Source organism: Marmota marmota, unplaced genomic scaffold, assembly GCF_001458135.2.
Source record: "Marmota marmota marmota unplaced genomic scaffold, marMar, whole genome shotgun sequence".
Classification (NCBI taxonomy): Eukaryota; Metazoa; Chordata; class Mammalia; order Rodentia; family Sciuridae; genus Marmota; species Marmota marmota.
The window spans coordinates 52,701,418-52,707,582 of record NW_026000005.1 but is presented as its reverse complement, the minus strand read 5'-3'; the positions used below and the strand labels follow the sequence as shown (position 1 = coordinate 52,707,582).

At 54.9% G+C, this 6,165-nt stretch overlaps 1 long non-coding RNA gene across 1 annotated transcript in view; it reads left to right on the top strand.

The window, feature by feature from the left end:
* Nucleotides 1-856, top strand: part of LOC125618319 — a 3,322-nt gene extending 2,466 nt beyond the window's left edge. The window contains exon 2 of the long non-coding RNA XR_007349594.1: nt 361-856. This is a non-coding gene — a long non-coding RNA (uncharacterized LOC125618319). The remainder of the gene's footprint in view (nt 1-360) is intronic.
* The last annotated feature ends 5,309 nt before the right edge of the window (nt 857-6,165 follow it).

Below are 6,165 nucleotides of genomic sequence, written 5' to 3'. Positions count from 1 at the left end.
TGTCACCCTCAGGCCAGCCCACTGTCCCCCACACGCCCCCTTCATCCTGTCACCCTCAGGCCAGCCCCCTGACTCCCACACGCCCCCTTCTCTCCTGCCTGCAGACTGTTGCAGGAAGCTCGCAGGGACCTTTCAGGAAGGCCACCTTTCCCATGCCCAGTGCCAGCATGCCAGCCCCCTTGGCTGCCCGAGCAGGCAGGACTGTGGGCAGGGCCTGCCGCTGGGGAGTCAGTGGACAAGAACAGAGCCCTGGTCTCGGGAGGACCACCTGGCCTCCTCCGGCTCGCCCCTTCCTGCTCACACCCCTGCTCCCCTCCCGCTCCTCAGCCCTCTGCTGATGTGGGACCATCTGTCCTACAGGGTGGACACCGAGGACTAGCAGGAAGCAGGTCCAGAGCGGCTCTCCCCTAAAAAGTCTCTGGAGCTTGAGTCTGGAAATTCCTCAGTCTTCACAGCGTGGGTGGTACATGTCATTGGGTAAGTAACGAGGACTCTTTTTTTTTTTTTTTAAGTTGTAGATGGACAAATACCTTTATTTTGTTTATTCACTTTTATGCGGTGCTGAGGATCGAACCCAGTGCCCCGCACATGCTAGACGCGTGCTCTACCGCTGAGCCACAGCCCAACCCAATGATCACTCTTTGTCCCATATTTTTAGGCTAGACAGAGGTCCCACAAGTCTTTACCACAGGAACAGAAGTGACAATTCTTGTGCCTCATCAAGGTTGTGGGCAAATTCAGCTTTTGCAAGACAGAGAACTTAGACCTTAGAGAAAACAGGAAGTGTCAAACCACACTGAGCTCTTTGCAGACATTTTTGCTGATATTCTGTTAATAAAAACAATTATGGTGAGGGTCTCTGGAGTAGCTTAATTATGACTCTTTGGTGGAGGAGGGGGTGCCAAAGGGGCACCAGTACACTGATTGTCCCATCTCTGGCAAGAGCAAAAGTGACCCTGTGTCCTCTTTCCAACTGGGCAGTTTGAGGCTGCAAGAAATGCACAGGACACGAAGGAGCACTGAGAACAGCCTCCCTAACCCCACGTGAGCTGAAGGACCCGAACAGGGACATTCAAAGCAGGACACCCTCCTGACCCATCCTGGGCCTGGCCAGCTCCTGGGCTGACTCCCTCAGGTCTCTGTGACCTGCGTGTGCTGAGAACCCCAGCTCAGCCTGCCAGCAGTCCAGGCAGAGGCCACCTCTGTCCAGCAGCCCTGCAGAGACCCTCCACCCTCAGGCCAGGTGGCACTCCAGGCAGTGCACAGGACTTTCTGGGAGAGGTGGAGTGTGATGGGCAGGGGACATTCTGTTTCCAAAGCCCCCACTTCCAGGCCTCCTGTGGCCACCCCTCCCGTCAGGTTCTTCCCCAGGGCAGGGGCCCGGGGCTGGCGCGTTCACCAGGCAGCTGCTGGGAACTGACCCCTAGAGCACATTCTGCAAGTCTCTCATGGCTGCGGAACTTGGGACCCTTGCCCTGTACCCTTTCCATGGTGCTTGCGACAGCACCGAGGTCAGAAGCTTCCAGATACATTGTCTAGCCGCCCTGCAAGGTAGCAGAAAGCTTCCTGGGCGAGGGAGATACTCAGAGACTCCAGGCCGTCACTGCGTTCATCTGAGTACCCGCTCCTGCGGGCTCCCTGTCACCTGTCCTACCTCCTGCTCTCTCCCCTAAAGTGCAGTTCTGTCCCAACCTCTCTGGTCAGTGTCCTCACTGTGGTCACCAAGGGCTCCCTTCAGTCCTGTGTCCCTGACCTCATGGGGCAGAGCCCCACCCACGCCTAACCTGGACCACCCTCCAGGGATGGCCTCTGCCTTGGACCATCCCTGCCAGCCCCTCCCTGCTGGCCCCAGAGGGGAACTTCTCCACCTCTGTCCTTGTCCCCTTGGTCCTGACACTGTGCTCGGCCAGTCTCACCCACGTCCTGCTGTCATGGAGATTTACTTCTAGGGAGTTGGCCACATGTCACTGCGACTGCCGGGTTTCTGTTCTCGCGACTAAAAGGCTCAGGGGTCACTCTAGTTAAACTGGGCTGACTGGGCTGCACGAAATAACCACACAAGAGACACAAATACCTTTTTCTTTGGGGTCGCTGTGACGTCTCCTCTGACCTTAAGGGTCCGCAGAAAGAGAGAGAGAGAAAGGGTCACCTCAGTGTCCAGACGCAGCAGTGGCCCCTCTCCCACCTGCTTTCCACCTTTTATGTTCTGAACAGCGCCTGCTGCTGCCCCGAGCACTGTCCATTCTGCCCTCTTCCCCTGCTACGTCGAGGTCAGGGGCTGAGCTTTCCTCCTGACTCAGCCTGGCTGCCTGCCCGGGATGGCTACACAGCTTGGGCAGGTGGGTAAATGCTGACCCCTGCCCCCTGTGGCATCTGACGGGCCTCATGGGGGGCCTTGCTGCCGTGGCTCTCCCCCGAGGCCTCTGCGTGTAGACCTGGCCCAGGCCTGGCTCCTGCCCTTCCTCTCTGTCCACCAGCACGTGGCCCCCGCTGCACCCAACCCCAGGGCGGAGAAGCCTCACGGACACCCCCTGTCCACTTCTGGGCATGTCCTGGGGAGTGTTGGGGGCTCTTGACGGTGGTGTTGTCATTTTAAATATTTACTCCATTAAGATCACTTTTTGTTTGTAGTACTTTCTCTCTCTGACCCCGACAAGCAAGTCTTCTCTGCAAACCTCCTATTCTTTCTCCTGAGTTGTCTCGTTCCCATCGGCCCTGCTTCTAGATGTCGTGACAATTACTTTATCTTGTTTCAAGAAAAATAAAGTCAGGAGCTTCAATCAGGAGAGAGTCAGGCCTGCGGGGCTGGGATCCAGTCTTCACGACTCTCTGCTTTCCTGCAGGAGGGTCCTGACTGTTGGTCACTGCATGAGACTTTGTGTTCAGAGCCCCTCAAGTCAGGACATGCTGAGGGTTTTCTAGGTTAATGGCCACACCCTCTGGAAATGAGGACCAGCTGTCCACCTCTTTGTGCCTCTCTGTGGTGGGCAGCCCACAGGGGCAGGTCACTTAGCAGTCACAGGAGCCCCCACACTTGACCCTGGAGGGACGGGTGATTCTGGCACTTAGCTACGGAGATGCCGAGGGCTGATGGGGGACACGGAAGACCACGTTCCCTGAAAGATCGCCACCCACTTCCTTGGGGGTGGCAAGTGTTTTATAAAAGGGGGTCGTTTTTAATGGAGGCTTTGGGTGTCAGTGGGACTCACGATGTGAGCATTGTGGTAAGTGGGCCAGCCCCGAGGTACCCTGGCCCCAAGAGCGGGAGGCCTGAGTTCTCTGAAGATGCCATAGGGCTGGGCTCTTGAGTCTCATGGCCAGGGTGACATGTTAGGATCACATGTGTGCACTTCCCCTGTGATCCTGGGGAGGCTCTGTGTTAGGACCCCAGCACCGAGGGCCGTCCACACAGCAGAACAGTCCAGGCCCGCCCCAGGGGGCCCACCCCAGGGGGCCCGCCAGCCGGGGAGGCCTCGGGCTGTCTGCTCTCTCTGGAGCCACTGGAGCAGTTCTAGTCACCCCATGACCTGCGGAGCTCCCTGGTGTCAGTTTCCTCAGAAAGTGTCCCCTACCTGAGCTGCTGACTCCTGTCCTGACGTGCTCACGTGGGTAGTCTCCTGCTGCCCGGAGGCCCTCCTTCCCCAGTGTCACTTCATGTCCCCACTGAGTGGCTCTAGGAGGACCACTGTTGGGACCTCAGGTGCTAACCTGTGGCCAGTCCTGTACCTTGACCTGTCCACCTGCAGTGTGTCTTCTCCTCTGAATCTGGGCTTTACTGCACTGTCCACTCAGCTAGCGAGGCGTCCATCTCGGTGTCCTCCCCACCAGCCCATCGCTGCTGCCCCGCGGCTCCACTGCTTTTCCTAAGTAATGAAAATGGATTTTATTTTCTCTTCTACTTTCCTCACATTTGCCTTGAGGTTTTTCTGGCTTTCGGAGGGGAACTCGTTGCCTCCTTCTTTCTGGCTAAGCCATGAAGCATGGGGAGTGGAGATTGCACCGGCGGGCCCGTCACGGTGCTGCATGCAGTTCTCGGGGTCTGCCTGCCGCTCTGCGGGGAGGGGTGCCTCCCTTCTGTGTGGCTGGGAGCCTGCGGTCTCTGGCCTGAGCTGGCTTCAGCTGTCACACCCCTGTGTGGGAGAAGACGGGGAGTTCATGATCTCCACTTAAAGACACGCTGAACTGTTTTGAGGCACTGAATTTTTTTCTCCCATTATAAAGAAGGTGTTTTTTTTTTTGAGGGTACTGAGTTTAGTAGCCTTCAAACCAGCCTTGTAAGTAGCATTATTGATACCACATCTTTATCTACTTTGACCTGAGAGATGTAGTGTCAGATGTGTCTCAAAGTTGGCTCTTATTCCCTCATTTATGCCTGGTTCTGCCAATACCAAGTCTGGTCTTTGCTGATTTGATGTTGAAGTCAAATTATTCACTGAAAGCTATATAAACAAAACTCACCTTTTGAGACCTTGGATTTTTACTTAATTAGATATTAATCATGAAATCATGCTGTTCATTTGGGGTTTTTTTGAGATAAGTGAAAATTTTATTGTCTTGAATAACAACTAGAAAATTCACTCTAAATTTGTGATGTAGTTTAAACAAAAATACTCCCTGACTTTGTCCACTAAAAATAATAATGAATACATTAATTAAGGACCCAGAAGAAAGAAGCCCCTCTGTGCCCTGATTGGCAGCAACTTCATTTGTTTACTCTGTGAACCTCCACTGCAGCTCAGGTTCTGGCTCTGGGTCTTGCAGATGTTGTGGTAGATTCTGATTTCACAAGGTGGGAGTCCCTTCCTTTTGCCGAGTAAGTTTACCCTATTTACATTTATTGCCTCGTTGTGTTTTCCTTATTACAGTCATTGTTGTACATGTTTTTATATGTTTTCTTGTTTTTTAAAATCCTACGTTCTTTTAATACTGAGAGGATCCCTGTCGTCTTAAATACTGTGACCTGTGAAGTTTTCAACAACTTGTATCACTCTAAGGATAAACTCCAGGGATAAAATACAGCCTTGACTTCCTCCTCTGAAAACGAGGAAAACACATATTTTGCCTTTTACAGTCTCAGCCCCTCCTGGTTCTTCCTCCTGTGTTTAAAGGCAGCTTCTCTTTCTCCAGGTAAGTGTTCCTCTCCACGGGGGTCTACTCGCTGCGAGGACTGACATGTGCACCTGGTTGTGCAGCCACCATGGGGCCCTGAGGGAAGGTTCCTTTCCCGTCCCTGTGGTCCTTCTGCCGCCATCCTGGGCTGGGGACCGCCCTGCATCTCAGTTCCGCTGCATTGCTTGAGCTCCCTGTTGAGGGTGGGCTCGCAGGCCCTCCTTCCGAGTGGGTGGTCTTGAGCCCTCCCTGTTGCCCTCACACAGGAGAGCTCCAGGGAGACAGGACACTCAGGCCTTGTGACCCTGTCCCTCTGCAGAAGTCCCTCTGTTGTCTTCTGTTCTCCTCCCAGCCCCCACACAGGGGCCCCCACCCTCCTCCTGGCCCCCACATAGGGCCCCCACCCTCCTCCCGGCCCCCACAGAGGGTCCCACCCTCCTCCCAGCCCCCACACAGGGCCCCCATCCTCCTCCCGGCCCCCACATGGGCCCTCCCCTCCTCCCGGCCACTGAGTCCAGGTGTTGGTCAGTGCCGCCCGGGAGCCTTGGTTGAGAATGGTGTTGCTTGTTGAATTCTTGGTCCAGCCCTTGCCTTTTCTTTTTAAAGGATTTGGGAATTTGAAAATATGTAATGAGTCAACCTTTTGAATAAATAATGCATTCACAAGAATGAGGTTCAGAAAGGAGAACAGGTTCACTGTGAGGCACCTCCCTGGCCCTGTGTCCAGCATGGCTCTGTCCCTCCTGGGTGGCCGCTCAGGCTGCTCTGCTGGCTGTGTGTCCTCCCCGACCCTGTGCTGTGGGGACATCTGGAGCCTTCATTGCCATTCTTGGGAACAATCTGAGTCTGAGGATGGGCCTTGTGTGGTCTGCATCTGGAGGGTCCCCAAGGGCCCTATGCTGAAGACTTGGTGGCCAGCTGGTGGTGGAGCCTTTAGGAGCTTGGGCCCAGTGTCTCACAGGGCATATGGGGACCCCAGCCTCTTCCTCTCTGTTTTCCGGCCTCCGTGACAGGAGCGGTGTCCTCTGGCACACTGTGTATGGCAGTGTCCTCTGT